The 17981-nt window shown below is 41.6% G+C and overlaps 1 protein-coding gene across 1 annotated transcript in view; it reads left to right on the top strand.

Annotated features, from left to right (window-relative positions):
* Window positions 1-3138: 3138 nt before the first annotated feature.
* The window catches only part of FBXO42 (F-box protein 42), a 92323-nt gene continuing 77480 nt past the window's right edge, over window positions 3139-17981 (top strand). The window contains exon 1 of the mRNA XM_027060308.2: window positions 3139-3279. The gene's annotated coding sequence lies outside the window, so the exon portion shown is untranslated. The remainder of the gene's footprint in view (window positions 3280-17981) is intronic.

Raw genomic sequence — 17981 nt, 5'->3', positions numbered from 1 at the left:
TAAATGTTGTTTCCAAAAAAATTGGAAAAAATAATTAACAAAATTAACAACAACAACAACAAAGGCTTTGACGTAAAACCACCTGGGTTCAGACCTCTGCCTGTGATCATGGGTTGAGCTACTTAATCTCTGTATGCCTCAGCTTTTTTCTTTTTTTTTCTTTTCTTTTTAAAGATTTTATTTAAAAAATGTTTTTTAACGTTTATTTATTTTTGAGACAGAGAGAGACAGAGCATGAACGGGGGAGGGTCAGAGAGAGGGAGACACAGAATCTGAAACAGGCTCCAGGCTCTGAGCTGTCAGCACAGAGCCCGACGCGGGGCTCAAACTCACAGACCGCGAAATCACGACCTGAGCCGAAGTCGGTCGCTTAACCGACTGAGCCACCCAGCGCCCCTAAAGATTTTATTTTTAAGTAATCTCTGCACTCAACGTGGGGCTTGAACTCACAACCCCAAGATCAAGCGTTGCATGCTTCACTGACTGAGCCAGCCAGGCGTCCCTCCTCAGTTTCATCAGCTGCAAAATAAGCACAAAATGGCCCCTACTTAGCAGTTTGACTCATAAGACCAAACAATAAACATCAGCTGTGATTATTTTTGACAATTTTGTTTTAATGATAATACTTTCATTCTTATCGCAATTTATCCTTTCATGTTGGTTTATTTACTTGCTTATTGTCTGTCTCTCCCAGTAATGTAGGGGACTTCCATGGGTTCCTCCACGAATATATTTAAAAATATATTACCAGGGGCACCTGGATGGCTCAATCAGTTAAGCGACTGACTCTCAATTTTGGCTCAGGTCACGATCTCACGGTTGTGAGATTGAATCCTGCGTCAGGCTCTGCACTGGCAGCATGGAACCTACTTGGAATTCTCTCTCTCTTCCTCTTCCTCTGCCCTTCCCCCCTTGTATGTGCACACGTGCATGCATGCTCTCTTTCTCGACATAAATAAATAAACATTTAAATAAAATAAAATAAATAAAAATATATTACTATACATATTACATGGTTTGGCATATAGTAGGCACTCACTAAATATTTGCTGACTGCATGCTCTCTCACTTGGCAAATTCCCAATGTGTTCACTTATTCAACACATATTTAGCAAGTCTCTACTGTATGCCAATCTCTGTATTAGATAATAAAGCTGTGAACAAAACAGAGCAGTATCTGTTGTCTTTGAGCTAGGAGATTCAGGGTGGAGTAGTTCTATGTTTTAACCTGTTCTAACATGATCGAGCAGTTCCAAACCAATCCGGGCATCAGAAGCCCTAGAAAGTTTTAGAAAAAGTCTGAAGTGGGGTCTGAGGCCATCCCTGGAACCTGCATTTTTAAAAGGAAGGAGTTAGTAGCCAGCTCAGTGTTTCTAACATTGAGCTCTATAGAGTATTCTGGTGGGTGGTAGTCACAAACTCTATGGCAATTTTTATGCTTGGGTTTTTAGTGACAAGATCACATTATTATATTATATTATATTATATTATATTATATTATATTATATTATATTAATTACATGCTTATTTATTTTTGAGAAGGAGCAAGCAGGGGAGGGGCAGAGAGAGAGGGAGAGAGAGAGAATCCCAAGCAGGTTCAGCACTGTCAGTGCAGAGCGCGATGGGGGGGGGGGGGGGGGCTCGAACTCATAAACCGCGAGATCCTGACCTGAGCCGAAATCAAGAGTCAGTGACTTAACTGAGCCATCCACGTGCTCTTTAATGACAGTATTTTACGATTTCTTTTACCAGTTGCAATTGCCAAATTTCTCTTACACAGTGACATTTCCATGTTTCCTACCTGAAAGACTTGAGGTTGTTTTTTTTTTTAACCTTTTAATGTTTACTTACTTATTTTGAGAGAGAGAGAGGGAGAGCAAACGGGGGAGGAGCAGAGAGAGAGGGAGAACAAGAATCCCCATCAGACTCTCCACCGTCAGTGCAGTCACCGACATGGGGCTCAAACCCACAAACTGCAAGATCATGCTCTGAGTCGAAATCAAGAGTCAGATGCCTAACCAACTGAGCCACCCAGGCGCCCCGGGAAGACTTGAGTTTCTTAAATCGGTGTTTCTCATGCTGGGATTCGGTGAGTGTATCCCCAGGGGTTTCTGCATTATTCAAGTTTGAGGAACACAGATCCAGTGCCTTCTGAGGCTGACCCAAGTCTCCTCAGTAGCACCTTGCCCTCCCTACTTGAGAGGGGACTTGGGTTCTGACCCAGACCTACGTCCTAAGAGGTGTCCCAGAAGGTCCGCTTTATTCCAGAGTGGTGGGCTGGCAGCTTAAGATTCCTCCAGTCTCAGGTACAAGGGGTGTAGACTGAAACCCTTGGGCTCTGGCATTTCCTTAGACCACGCATGAGTTCATGAAGATTCTCACCTACACACCAGGTTGCTCCCTTGGAAGGGGTACTTTGCTGGACCCCGCCGCCTGGTGACAGTGATACCGTAAAGTATTGGAGCTTGTGAATCATATGTGCCTATTCTGTCTTGCTTCCCCCACCCTCACCCTGCCCCTCAGATGTGTGGCCTTGAGAAAATATACTCATACGACTCTGCACCTCAGTTTTCCTCATCTGATAAATGGAGCTGTAGGAACAAGTCACACAGCGGTTGCTTCCGTTAAGGGACACCTCGACTGCCCGATCAAGGCACGTTGTTTCCCTTCTTCAGTTGACATCCAAGAGTACTTCCATTCACCACTGCCCTCCCTTGCTCTCATCAGGCCTCCGGGGGTCCAAATGAGGTAATTCCAGGCCAGGGGTCTATCAGTCCCAAGCCTATGGGAAAACTGCCCAGTTGCCCCTAGGCAGTGCCAGAGAGGGTGGGTGCAGCTCTGAGGTCGGTGCCAGGGACCCAAGGAAGGCGGGCGCAGAAGCGCGACCCTTCTTTACTCCAGCTTCACACCCGCAGGCGGCGTTCTAACCCCTGGAGAACCTCTGCCCAGGACCGCCACCCTTCCCAACATGGCCGCACCATCAGGCCGCCTCGCGCGGGGCCGCCGCGCTGACGTATGTGCGAGCGCCTCCTCCGCGCCGGCCCCCGGCGCATGCGCATTCCGCGCTGTCTTCTCCCGGCCAGAGCAGCAGCGGCGGCGGCGGCGTTTGAGTGGAGGAAGATGGCGGCTCCGGGCGGTTCGGGGTCCCGCCAGCTGTGAGGCGCTTGAGTGCGGCAAGCGCGGCCTGAGGCGAAGCGCCTCTGCTCTGGCCCTGTCCCCGGCTCCCTCATCGCCGTCGCCAGCGGCGCGAACCCGAGAGCGTGGCGCGGGCTGGGCCAGGTGAGGCCTCTCCCCCTCCTGGGGCCGCGGCGGGGAGCCGGCGCCTTCTGCCCTTTATGCCCCAGGCCCGCAGGGGACAGGGGGCGTCCCGGGTCCCGCGCTGGACGCGCATCCTGCGCGGGGGTCGGTGCTGGCTGGCCTGGGGGCCTTGCTGTCGTCATCCTCGGCCTCCCTGGGTTGGGCAGGGAGGAGGAGTGCCCCTTTCCACCCGGCCCCTCTCCTCAAGCAGGGCGGTACACGTCCCCTCGCCGGGGCCACGAAAGGGGATCTGACCGGAGCAAGGATGGCTGTAAGGGTGTCAGGTAATCTTTCGCCCAGCCCCGGAATCCCGTAACGCCTTGCGCCGAGGAGCCGGAGCCCGGTGCCTTCCAAAATTGGGGCTGCGGCGAGGGGGCCAGCGTCTTTGAAGCTGAAGCTGCAAAGGAAAGATTTTGGAACTGGCTTTGAAAAATTAGACGCAAGCAGCCGGTCTCACCGCCTAGCTTTTCGAGGGTTCCTCCGGCGAAGTGGGAACCGCGGGTCTCCTTGCTTGAGACAGCCATCCACGTTGTGACTGTGAGAATTGTGCAAAGGGGACGGTGCAGGGTGGGAACGGGTCTGTAAGCGGAGAACAGCCCGTTCTGAGATCTTCGTGGTCTCTGCAGGCTCACTTAGGTGCTAGTGAAGCCTTCGTTTGTTTGAAACCTTTGTATTTTTGGGATTCGGCGTAGCCGGTTGCTTTTTGTCTGTTAAATCTCCCCGAATTTTATTAGGAAAATAAAAGCTGCTTTTCTTAATTGCCGAAGTCTTCGGAGTTTCGATGGTGGGATTCTGATCGCTCGGGGTGAAGATTCAGACACCTTACCAGTTCGCACTTGCTGGCAGGGGCCTTGTGCTATGCCTGTTATTCCTTTCTGAGAGTAAGTTTTTGTTGTTGTGCAATTGCTAATTTGGAGATTCTGATTTCGTTTATCTCACGCTGGGAAGCCGGTTTGAAGCCTTGTGGTCTCTTCCTTGAAGGATGATGGAATCAGTTGGAATTGTGCTATATGGGCGTTTGTTGAGGCGATGGCTTTGGGCTTGGACACACCGACTACCTTTGTAACTTAAATTTGCTTTGCTTATGTTTAAAATGATGACATCATAGGTAAAGGGAGAAGGAAATTAGAGGGGGAAATGCCCCATTTAGAACTGAACATTTACCATGCATCCTGAAAAAAAACAAATAAAATGCATCCTACATGTAGCTTTTACAGCGAGTAGTGACTCTCTGTGTCAGATTCCTAACTTTGTGCATATTCATGTGTCTAATCTGATTGGGTGTCCTTTGTATTGTGTGTTGTCATTTTATACCCTGTAAACTGTTTGCTTTTGACAAACCCAGTATGAATCTTAATCTATGTCGACCACGGATGTTTCCTTTACTTCAAAAAGCTTTTAATTGTTAAAATGACAACTGTTTGGTTTAATATTAGCTAATTCTTTGTGTTTTTTTTTTTCCTTAAAGCCTTTCCCATAGAAATTTGTAGATTTTCTTAGTGCCTTCCATAAGGACGTAAACGTGAGCAGATAACGTCTTCATCATAGAAAATTTGAGAGCCACTTTACATTTCAATTTGCTAATGAAGAGTCATGAAATTAATGCAGTAAAAGATCCCGATCGTTTGACATTATGCATCTTGGCATAATGTGTTGCATTGTTGTGCTAAATCATCACCAGGTATTGATGCAACTTCATGACATCCATGACATCATTCATTCTCCAGTGTTTGGCCTTTTGCAATTCTTTACCCTTCCAGAGTCACGAAAAGAATAGGATCAGGGGAAAAAAAATAGCTTAGGATGCTCTTTACTGTCTGATTTCTAAGAGCCTTTGTGTAACACTGCTTTATGTAGTTAAAACTCTCCTGTACGATTCAGGGCGGTGTGTGATTCCTACCTATTATGAAGAGCAGACACGGAAAATGCTAATAAAACCTCTGGGTTTTACAAGAATATTGAGGTCCCAAGGAGAAGGTATTTCAAAGATGAACACATACGTGATTATCTTTTGTGATTTCAGGGTTGTTTTAGTCTGTGCATTAACAATTCTTTATAAAACCAGAAGCTGTCTGGTTAACTAATGCCTTTTCCACTCCCAAGATTGTTACGTGAGTCAAAAGAGGTGATGTTTTGTGAAAGTTCTTTGTAAAATAAAAGGTAAACGTAAGATTGATTATTCGATGATCGGTTTCATGAAAATCCCTACCGAGGGCCCTCTAAATATGCTGGGCATTTTGGGAAGTAGGCACTAATGATTCTAAGATAAGACACCTTTTGATCTCAAGTTGCCTATAGTCTGGTTGGGGAGCCAGACAAGGAAACTGGTTAAGTATATTGTAGCGTAAGAAGTGAGAAATGCACAAAATCCAACCAAGGGAGTCAAGGAAGGCTTCTCAGGACCAGGATTACTCCCCATTCTTTCCTGTTGCTGCAGAAAAATCTGCCTTTTGTGAGTGACTTGCTTTTTATGAGACCTTAAAAATTTTTTTATCGTGAGTTCTTTCCCCCTTTTATTCATTCAGTGTCATGACACCTCCCACACAGTATGCCCCAGGTATGATTTCTGCATTCTCAAAAATCCAACAGAGTCTTGGGAGAACCTGAGAGTGAGTCATACACCAGGCAGCAAACACAAACATTGCAGCTGCAGTTAAAATATCTCAGATTACTGAATGGTGACAACGTTGGAGTGGTGCTGTTTTTGTTTTTGTTTTCTAAACTGGCACAAGAAGTACTGTATGATTTTATTTACTTTGATCATGTTTGGTTAATGTTTAGTTGTGAGTCCCTTAGAATCGTGATTATAAGTGGTTATTGGTACTGTCTCCCTTCTCCCAGTAATAAATTAAGTGAGAAAGTCCTTTGCCTTTTTGGGTGAAGTTGATAATTTAAACCAGAACTATACTAAGCTGTTTTATAGAATCTACTCATGTAGATTGAGATCGCTTAGAATCTGTGATACTGAGTTTCTGCATCCCAATACAGTTCCTCATCTTAGTACTGTGGTAGTTTTATAATTAATTAAGCATGTTGTCCCATATGTTGCGAAAATTTTGAGTTTTTGGATGTGTAGAATCTTTGGTGCAGTATTAATTGAATATTTACAATTTGGTAACACTCATGTTTACATGTTACCATGTAAACACTCAACACTAAAAATGAGGGCTTTAATGCTGTGGTTGACAGAAAAGTGAAAGTGATGTGTTCACTTATTTTTTTTTTGTAATTGTGAGTTTGTTACATGTACAAGGACAATGGACAAGTCATTTAAAAGTTGCCCAGGGGTGCCTAGCTGGCTCAGTTGGTAGAGCATGGGATTCTTGATCTTGGGATTGTGAGTTCCAGCCCCATGTTGGGTGTAGAGATTGCTTTACAAAAATAAAATATTTTTAAAAACTTGATTTGGGGGTTGTGAGTTCAAGCCCCACATTGGGCATATAGCTTACTGTAAGCCAAAAAAAAAAAAAAAGTGTTGGAAAAAAAACTAAATTGTTTTTAGTGACCTTCTAAATGTCTTATAAAATTATGACTTAGTGGTATTCCTGTAGTTTAATTTTACACTTCCTTACTCATGCATGTATTAGAAGGCAAATTTGCTTTGAATTTTGATTTGTTCTGTATGGAATTTCTATTAAAAAAAATTTTTTTTACATTTATTTATTTTTTTGAGAGACGGAGAGAGACAGCATGAGCAGGGGAGGGGCAGAGAGAGAGGGAGACACAGAATCCGAAGCAGGCTCCAGGCTCTGCACTGTCAACACAGAGCCCGATGCGGGGCTCAAACCCACAACCCGTGAGATCATGACCTGAGCCAAAGTCAGACGCTCAACCGACTGAGCCACCCAGCCGCCCCTGGAATTTCTATTTTTTAATTTGTAAAGTTTTCTCCCAAGTTTTTATTTATTTATTTATTTTATTAAAATTAAAAAAAAATTATTTAGAGAGAGACAGAGACAGCACAAATTGGGAAGGGGCAGAAAGAGAGGGAGAAAAGAGAGAATCCCATGCAGGCTCTACACAGCACAGAGCCCACGAAACTGTGAGATCATGACCTGAGCTGAAACCAAGAGTTGGATGCTTAACCAACTGAGCCACCCAAGTGCCCCTTCTCCCAAGTTTTTAATTTAATTTTTTCCAGTGTCACTATGTTTTACTTCCAAAGTGGAAGTAATCTTGTGGTGCTTTGATGCTTGTTTACTTATGATAAATATATAGATATTATATAAAGTATTGGTTGCTCATAAATTTTTACATAAAATTTTACTTTTCTGGACAGTAACTTATTTTATTTTCCAGTAATAAATAAATTTGAGGTAGTTCAGTTAATTTCAATAAAGGCAAACAAGATTTACATTTCAGCTATTAACATTCCTTTAGAATATTCAATATTGTGGATACTTTTTTAAAAAGTTTATTTTTATAGTTTATTTATTTTGAGAGAGAGAGAGCGAGAGCACTGAAGGGGTAGAGAGAGGGAGAGAAAACCATAAGCAGGCTCCACACCATCAATGTGAAGCCTGATGCGGGGCTCAAAGCCACGAACCATGAGATCATGACCCAGGCTGAAATTGAGAGTTGGACACTCTCGATTAGAGTTGGTTGGATTAGCCAACCAGGTGCTCTATTTATTTATTTTTGAGAGAAAGAGAATGCAGGAGAGGGGCAAAGAGGGAGAGAGAGAGAATCTCAGGCAGGCTCCACACCATCAGCCCAGAACCTGATTCGGGGCTCAATTCCACAAACTGTGGTCTGATCACCTGAGCCGAGATCAAGAGTTGGACACATAACTGACTAAGTCACTCAGGCGCCCCAAGGATACTTTAAAAAAATTTTTTTTATTTTTAAGTAAGCTCTATGCCCATTGTGGGGCTTGAACTCATGACCCTGAGATCAAGTGTCACATGCTTTACCAACTGAGCCAGCCAGGTGCCCCTATTTAGGATATTTTTATTTCAGTTATTTTAAGGAATTCATTGGTATGACATTATTTCCAAATTTGTGTTTCCCATGTTATTCTCATTTTATTTAAAAATTTTTTTTTAATGTTTGTTTATTTTTGAGAGAGAGAGAGAGAGAGAGAGAGAGAGAGAGAGAGACAGAGTGTGAGTCAGGGAGGGGCAGAGAGAGAGAGGGAGACACTGAATCTGAAGCAGACTCCAGGCTCTGAGCTGTCAGTGCAGAGCCAAACAAGGGGCTCAAACTCATAAACCACAAGATCATGACCTGAGCCGAAGTCAGACACTTAACCGACTGAGCCATCCAGGCATCCCTTGTTATTCTCATTTTAAATGCTTGGTTCATGTAGGGTGCCTGGTTCCTGGGTGGCTCAGTTGGTTAAGCGTCCAACTTCAGCTCAGATCATGATCTCACAGCTCATGACTTTGAGCCCTGTGTTGTCAGCTCTGCTGACAGTGCAGAGCCTGCTTGGGATTCTCCCTCTCTCCCTCTCTCTTTGCTGCTCTGGTCCGTGTACTCTTTCTAAGTAAATAAATAAGTTAAAAAAAAAATAAAGGCTTGATTCATGTTGCTAATTGGGAACAGGAATTTTTTTCCAGAATGAACCTCTTGGTGCATTGTTTGGAGAAAGATTGATTTTTTTTAAAGTTTATTTATTTTGAGAGAGAGCGAGAGAGCACACACACTCATTGGAGAGGGGCAGAGAGAGGGAGAGAGAAAATCCCAAGCAGGGTCTGCACAGTCAGCACATAGCCCAAGGCGGGGCTTGAACCCACGAACTATGAGACCATAACCTAAGTCGAAGTCGGACACTTAACCGACGGAGCCACCCAGGTGTCCTAAAAACAGTTAAGATGGCGTGTATGTATGTTACGTATGTATTATCACAATAACAATTTTTAAAAAGGTAATTTAATAGTTTATATATGCTCTGTAGGATAGCCTGATAACCATTTATTTTAACATAGTAATTAAGATCCTAGGCTCTGGTCCTAGGTCGACTCAGGCTCATAGTTCTTCTTTCCTTAGATATGGACCTTAGCTTCTCTGTTTTTCATCTATAAAATGAGGATACTGATACCTATGTTGTGGGACAATTAAATGTGGGAATGTATGTGATGATCATCTTAGTACATTGCTTAGCAAAGAGTAAACATCCAAATCTTAGATGTTATTATATTGTTTTTTTTAATGTTTATTTTGAGACACACACACACACACACACACACACACACACACACGGTGTGCATGCGCACATGTCTGGGAGGCTGGATCCCACAACCACAAGATCATGACCCAAGCCGAAATCAAGAGTCGGATGCTCAACCGACTGAACCACCCAGGCACCCCTGTTATGCTGTTTGTATGGAACATCGAAACTGGGACAGAGAGGGGTGCCTGGCTGACCCAGTTGGTGGAGCATGCGGCTCTTGATCTTGGGATTGTGAGTTCGAGCCCCAGGTTGGTTGTAGAAGTTACAAAAAATAAATAGCTAGGGCTCCTGGGTGGCTCAATTGATTAAGCATCCGACTTTGGCTTAGGTTATGATCTTGTGGTTCACGAGTTCAAGCCCTGTGTAGGGCTCTGTGCTGACAGCTCAGAGCCTGGAGCCCGCCTTGGATTCTGTGTGTGTGTGTGTGTGTGTGTGTGTGTGTGTGTGTCTTTCTCTGTCCCTTTCCCACTTGCACTATCTCTCAAAAATAAATAAATGAACATTAAAAAAAATCTTAAAAAAAAAAAAAAACCATGGTAACTCATTGCCTCTTTCCTCCACGTATCTTTTGAACTCTCTGATCTTCATTGTACCTTGCCTTGCCTCTTGTGTATATTATGCTCATTTGTACAAGAACATTCATCTTCCCAGGTAGGGAGCCTTCTTTTTTTCCTTTTTCATTAACTACTGTCTGCAGCTCTGTATAGTGTCTCCTGTATGCTATACCACTGAACCACTTGTCCTTGCACAATTAGGTTAAAGTTAATATCCAAGATGAAAATTGTGCTAATTAATTTCTGCCAAATAGCTTAAAAGGGATATATCATACAGTGTAATTCATATGTAATATTTTTAGTGCCCTGTTGGGCACATTTAGTGCTTATGTATTAGGCACTCAGATATTCATTTAGAATATACTTTTTTTTTTTAATTTTTTTTTTGACGTTTATTTATTTTTGAAACAGAGCATGAACGGGGGAGAGTCAGAGAGAGAGGGAGACACAGAATCTGAAACAGGCTCCAGGCTCTGCGCTGCCAGCACAGAGCCTGACGCGGGGCTTGAACTCACAGACCGCATGACCTGAGCCGAAGTCAGACGCTTAACGGACTGAGCCACCCAGGCGCCCCTAGAATATACTTTTAATTCTTACAGATTTATGTTCCTCATGAGTTTTCTGAGATATTGTGTGATCCCAAGTATCTGTTGAATCTTTCTTGCCTTTTTGCCATTGAATGCTATAATGGGATAGGGAGTAGGGATGGTTCAAGGTAGTAGGGATACAATATACAAAACAGGCAAGGTCTTTAATTTTCTGGATCTTACTTTTGAGATTGGAGAAACCAATTAATGAGTGAACAAAATCTGTGCTGACAGCTCAGAGCCTGGAACCTGCTTTGGATTCTGTGTCTCCCCATCTCTCAGCCCCTCCCATGCTCATGCTCTGTCTCCCTCTGTTGCTCAATAATAAATAAACGTTAAAAAACAAACAAACAAACAAACAAGCAAACAAACAAAAGTACCCTATGACCCAGCAATAGCACTGCTAGGAATTTACCCAAGGGATACAGGAGTGCTGACGCATAGGGGCACTTGTACCTCAATATTTATAGCATCACTTTCAACAATAGCCAAATTATGGAAGGAGCCTAAATGTCCATCAACTGACGAATGGATAAAGAAGATGTGGTTTATATACACAATGGAATACTACTTGGCAATGAGAAAAAATGAAAACATGCCATTTGCAGCAACATAGCTGGAACTGGGGGGTATTATGCTAAGTGAAATAAGTCAGTCAGAGTAAGACAGATACCATATGTTTCCACTCATGTGGATCTTGAGAAAGTTAACATAAGACCATGGGTGAAGAGAAGGGGAAAAAAAAGTTACAAACAGAGGGAGGGAGGCAAACCATAAGAGACTCTTAAATACGGAGAACAAACTGAGGGTTGATGGGGTATGGGGGAGAGGGGAAATGGGTGATGGGCATTGAGAAGGGCGCTTGTTGGGATGAACTCTGGGTTTTGTGTGTAAGCCAATTTGACAATACATTATATTTTTAAAAAGATTAGGTGGTTTAGAGAAGGCCTCTGTAAAAGGGTAATACAGAAGGCTGGAAGACACAAGGCTGAATGTTTAGTGTTCAGTTTTGGGGACAGAGAGAACACAACTGCAGAGGACTAAAGTAGGAACCAGGAACCAATGAGGATTCCTAAATTGCATTTGGCTGTTACTGAGTTTTTGCTTCTTAATCTAAAACAGCCCACCCCTCACTGACACCCCTCTCCCCTTTTCTTTCCCTAAATGACATTGGGTTTTTGAAGATACCAGTCTGGTTCTCTGATAGACGTTTCCACATTTGTGATTTGTCTTAGTGTTTCCTTGTGTCATTTAACTACTTTATCCCCTTTTAAGACAACTCTAAAGGCTTGATTATATTTATATCTGCAATCCTTTGTCATACCCTATACTCATATCAAACTAGATGTCATGTTTTTCCATGATAATGATGCAAAATTTGATCACTTGGTTAATGTGAAAATCTTGATCTTTGTATTGTAAAGCTTTCCCTTTACAGTGATCAGGTAATCTATGGGGTGGCAATTTAACATAATGTAGTAAGTAACCTGTTTCTCAACTGTCTTTCACTTGTTGGTTTTAGCATCCATTAATGATCCTTGTTTGAATCAGTTGTTTCATTGGAGGTTGGAGCAGGATGATTATTATTACTCTTGGTTCCACACTTATTAGCTGACAAGGAACCACCAAATGAGAATGAGCTACTAAAAATCTCTCCTAATCAGATAGAGTGTTTAATTCTTTGCTTTTCACTGTAGATTTTCTTAGTAAACAATTGGTCACCCCAGTGGTGGCAAGTAAGTTTCTCTGCTTTTTTCTGCATCACTGTAGGTACATGGATTTTTATTTATTCATTATTTCACACTTAGTTGCCGCCATTATTAGTCTTTTGATGCTAATGCTCTCCCTGGTCTTTGGATTGTTTTCAGTCACAGCAAGATATCCCAGATTCACCTTGTACTGTTCCTGTCCTTGACCTAAAATCAGTCATTTTTCTAGGAAGGCCTAGTTTCGTTTATAGGGAATGCCACTGGAAACCCAAGATCTGAGTGCTAGGGATGCTCATCGAGACTGGGTCTTCATTATTTCTGGGTCCTTTGGATGGGCCACTTGGAAAATGTGTTTTGTTTTGTTTTTTTAGAAATGAGAACTTCATATTGATATTTCCAGTTTAATTTGAACATATTGCAGTTTTTTTTTTCTTTAGATTTTATATTTGTCTCTCCTTAACTGGAAATCTTGGTTTTTAAGTACTGTTCACATTTATTTGCTTTCTCTTCCAATAGACCTAAGAAATTAAAAAATAGATAGTATCTATATTCTAACAAAATTACTGAGGCAAATTTAAGATTCCTTTGTGATTCTTTTTGCCCTTACCATTCTGTCAAGATCCAGTCAAGAGAATGGAAAACGTACTGGGTATTCAAATAGAGGAGATTTAATGTGGAGAATTTGTGATGCAAGACAGTAAAAAAAGAGTCGGGTGTAGTTTAGAGATTCCTAGCTGTAGGATGAAAGTATTATCTCAAGAGTCAGGGGAACTTAAGGGGTAGGTGGTGTTACCAGAACTTTTGAAGAATATGGAGGAGGGGTCACCATCTCAAGCATGCTGCCACTTGCAGAGCCGGGACCATGAGGAGGACTTGCCACGATGTGCCACATGGTTGGGGCCTGGACTGTCCTCTTACCCCTAAGTTTTGTTAGTTCTTAGTTTAGCCTTTTCAGGTTTTTTTTGGGGGGGGGGGCAAGAATCAGCAAATATCTGCATATATTCTTTTTACTCCTTCTTACACAAAAGGTTGCCGTATTATGTCCACTATTCAGCACCTTTCTTGCTGTGTCTTAGTGATCTTGTCATAACGGAGCAGGTAATCCTTAATCATTTTCACAGCATTTTTGTTATGTGGATGTGCTGGATTTGTTCTAGTCAGTCTTTGATAAACATCAGTAAGGAATGCTTTACTGCTGCTCTTTTGAAAATAGATCTTGGTATGGTGTGTTAGAAGGAGCACTGAGACACAGGTTCTGTTTTGTTCCCTTAGGAAGTGGCATGTTTTCTGACCTCAGTTTCTCCTCACTGGAAAAATAAGGGTTCAATTGCTGTATGATCTCTAAGATCTCCTGCTGTATTTTATATTTTTCTGGAAATTTTATTAGCCATTTTTTAATTTTTAAAAATATTTAAAAATGTCTATTTTTGAGAGGGGGGTGAGTGGGGCAGAGAGAGAGAGGGAGAGAGAGGATCCAAAGCAGGCTTTGCGCTGACAGCAGAGAGCCTCATAGGGGCTCAAACCCATGAACCATGAAATCATGACCTGAGCTGAAGTTGGACGCTTAACCAACTGAGCCACTCAGGCACCCTTATTAGCCATATTTTAAACCTATTGCTTACCAAAGTATGCAAGGCACAGGAAAACCATAAATGAGAACATTAAGCTAAGTTTTATTTATTTATTTTTAAAATTTTATTTATTTTTGAGAGAGAGAGAGAGAGAGCGAGCGGGGGAAGAGCAGAGAGACAGGGAGACACAGAATGTGAAGCAGGCTCCGGGCTCCGAGCTGACAGCACAGAGCCCGACGCGGGGCTCGAACTCACTAACCGTGAGATCATGACCTGAGCCAAAGTCAGATGCTTGACTGACTGAGCCACCCAGGCGCCCCTTGAGAATTATTTTAAATTAATTTCAAAGCCTGATTTATCCTCTTTTTTAAAAAATGGAGTCATAGAATTGGATTCAAATTCTTATTTTTACAAAGTTGTGTAATCATGGGCAAAGTAATTTATCTGAGCCCTGTTTCCTCATCTGTAAAACATGACTGATCATATGCCCCTTGCAGAGTTGGGGTAAGGCAGCTGGCACATACTCTCAATACCTGTTGATTCCCTTTCCGTTGATTATCTTGACACCAGCCACAATTTTTTACAGTTTATTTATTTATTTTTGAGGGGGGTTAGGGGCAAAGAGAGGGGGAGAGAGAGAATCCCAAGCAGGCGCTGCAGTGTCAGCCCAGAGCCTGATGTGGGGCTCAAACGCACAAATAGTGAGGTGATGACCTGAGCTGAAGTCAACAGTCAGACGCTTAATTGACTGAGCCACCCAGGTGCCCCTGACACCGGCCACATTTTAATGGTTACTCAAGAACTTGATACTCAGAGTCAGTGGGCTGGCAGCATTGGCATCACCAGGGTTAGAATGCAAAAGTATGTCAGGTTGCACCCCAGGCCTATTGGGTCCAAGTCTGTAGTTTAATGAGATCCATGTTACAACTTGAGAAGCACTGGAACCTTAAGAGATTTCTAGTGAGATTTCCTCCTTTTTGTCTGAGTTCCTAATGATTTGGTGGTTCTTTGTGCCTTTGGCAGCTTGGTTTTGCCATACACTATTAGCTGAAACTATTTTGTTTTATTATTTTTAAAGTTTTTGTTCTTTTGTGGGACTCAGACTTATGACCCCGAGAACAAGAGTCACATGCTACACCGACTGAGCCAGCCAAGCACGCCTGAAACTGTTTCAGATGAAATATATGAGCACCTGTTCAGGATAAAAGTTCAGTTGCAGAAATCTTTACATGCTATTATTAAATAGTATTAAAGATTAGGTTCAGCTAGATATTTAAGCATTATGAGACATTCCAAATAATGCATGAAATATGTGTTTAAAGAATAATTATAAGCGAACACCTATGTAACCACCAACCAAGTCAAGAAATAGAATATTGCTAGAGACCAGAGGCACTCCAGTGCACCCCACCCTTGATTACATCCATTTATCTCTCTTGAAAGTAACCGCTATTCTTTTTTTTTTAACTTTATTTTTTTAAAGTCTATTTTGAGAGAGTGTGAATGGGGGAGGGGAGGGTAAAGGGAGAGAGAGAATCTCAAGCGGGTTCTACGCTAAGGTGCCCCAGAAGTAACCACTATTCTTTCTTTTGTGATAATTTCCTTGCTTTTCTCGATAGTTTTATCACCTGCATATGTATCTCTAGACAGTAGTTTAGTTTTGCCTATTTGTCAACTTTATGTAAAGGAGACCATACTTTATGTATTCTTTTGTTGTCTTCTTTTGCTCAATTTTAGTATATGTGCTGCCGAAGCGAGCACATCTTTTGCTCAATTTTAAAGTAGTGAAGCCAAGAACAAAAGTCTGACAAGTTTCAGTTTTAGAACAATTTTAATTATAGCGTTAAGCCTTGATGTTCAGTTGTCTTTGTAGAGCACCCATTGATACAGAATTTGTTTCTGTCCTCTACTTAAAGATACACAGTTGTAATATGTAAACCATTTAGCACTTTGATTCTAAACATTACAAAATAGCTAGTTTTTTAATATTTATTTTTGGCAGGAATAGTATAAAATCTCCTAGGTGTCTTTTTTTTTTTAAGTTAGGCTATAGAATATTCTACTTTTAAATTTGTATTTTTATATTTAAAATTGGAACCACGTTGGATTTACTGAAAATTTGGAAGATATTTATTTATTTATTTATTTATTTATTTATTTATTTATTTAAGAGAGTGATCTTGTGCATGAGCAAGCACACACACATGTGCATATGGGAGGGGCAAACAGGGAGAGAGAGAGAATCCCAAGCAGGCTCTGTGCTATCAGTGCTGTCTGTCGCTGTATAGGTCCAGGCAGGGCTTGAACTCAGGAACTGTGAGATCATGACCTGACCCAAAATCAGGAGTTGGATGCTTAACCAACTGAACCACCCAAGGATCCCTGGCATGTGCATTTAAAATGTTGTCAGGTAACATTTTAAAAAAGATTTTAACAAGTATGGTTTAATTTTCCTTCACAGCCCTCAAGTTGATTGGAAATTTTGAATTAGGGAAAGGAAGGAAAAATAACATAAAAAAAAAGAGAAGGAGGCAAAGCATAAGAGACTTAAATGCAGAGAACAAACTGAGGTTTGCTGGAGGGGAGTTGGGTGGGGGTATGGGCTAAATGGTGATGAGCATTAAGGAGGGCACTTGTTGGAATGAGCATTGGGTGTTATATGTAAGTGATGAATCACTAAATTCCACTCCTGAAATGTAACATATTACATTCTATGTTAACTAACGTGGATTTAAATAAAATTTAAGAATAAAAAGAAATTTTGAGTTATCAGTTATGTTCACTTATTCATTGTCTACTACTGCTAGTTACTAAAGGCAGTACATACATAATTAGATATAGAACCATACTTGCTGAGAAAGGTGTGTACCTGATTATCATATTTGGTAGAAAGAAGGAAATATAAAGGGAATCCAGAAAAAGATCCCTTCTAGTTGGAGCAATCAGGGAAGGTTTTCTAGACTGGGTGGTGCTTGAGCCAGCCTTGAAGTATAGGCAGATTTGCATGTATGAAATTGTATCCCAGACAGAGAGCATCAAGGACAAGGGATCACAGAGGCAGGAGGAAGAGGCTCTGTGGAAATTTAGTTTGTCAAATAATAGAGGACTAGGCTGGAGTGGGAGAAGCACACAAAAAGTGAGGTTTGACCCAGGTTGTGGTGACTTTAAAGTGTTATGCTAGCTGTGGATACCAGTTCCTCAAAAAAGTAAACATAGAATTCCCACATGATCTAGGAATTCCACATCTAGGTTTATATCTAGAAGGATTGAAGTAGAAATTCAGACAGGTATTTGTGCATCAATACTCACAGTAGCATATGCACAATAGCCAAAAGGTGAAAACAACCCAAATGTCCATTGACAGATGAACAGGATATTAAAATACAGTGTTACAGCCAGCATTCCGTATGATGAATATTCTTCAGCCCTAGAAAAGAATGAAATTCTGACATATGCTACAACATAGATGAAGCCTGAAGACAGTGTGCTAACTGAAATAAGGTAGACACAGAAGGACAAATACTATACCATTCTTCCTATATGAGGTACCTAGAACAGTCAAATTCGTAGGGACAGAAAGTAGAGTAGGAGTTGTTGGGGCAGAGGAGAGGGGAGAAACGGGTTTGTGCTCAATAGATAGGGAGTTTCTGTTTAAGATGATGAAAAAGTTCTAGAGATGAATAGTGGTGATGGTTGTACAATGTGAATGCACTTAATGCCATTGAAATATATATTTAAAATATTTAAGTGTTATATTTTATGTTATGTATATTTTACAATAAAACACGAAAAATGCAATGCTAAAGACCTTAAATGTTAAAGAGAAAGCATTTAGTAATTGATGAAAGTTTTTTTTTACTGAAGTATAATTAATATACAATATTAGTTTCCGGTGTGCAACATTGATAATTCTTTTTTTTTTTTTATTGTTTATTTATTTTTGAAAGAGAGAGCATAAGCAGAGGGGGACAGAGAGGGAGACAGAGAATCCAAGCAGGCTCTGTGCTGTCAGCGCAAAGCCCGGTGTGGAGCTTGAACCCACAAACTGTGAGATGATGACCTGGGCCGAAGTCGAACAGTGAACTGACTGA

This window comes from Acinonyx jubatus, chromosome C1 (assembly GCF_027475565.1).
Source record: "Acinonyx jubatus isolate Ajub_Pintada_27869175 chromosome C1, VMU_Ajub_asm_v1.0, whole genome shotgun sequence".
Taxonomy (NCBI): Eukaryota; Metazoa; Chordata; class Mammalia; order Carnivora; family Felidae; genus Acinonyx; species Acinonyx jubatus.
This window is presented reverse-complemented; position numbering and strand designations above follow the sequence as displayed.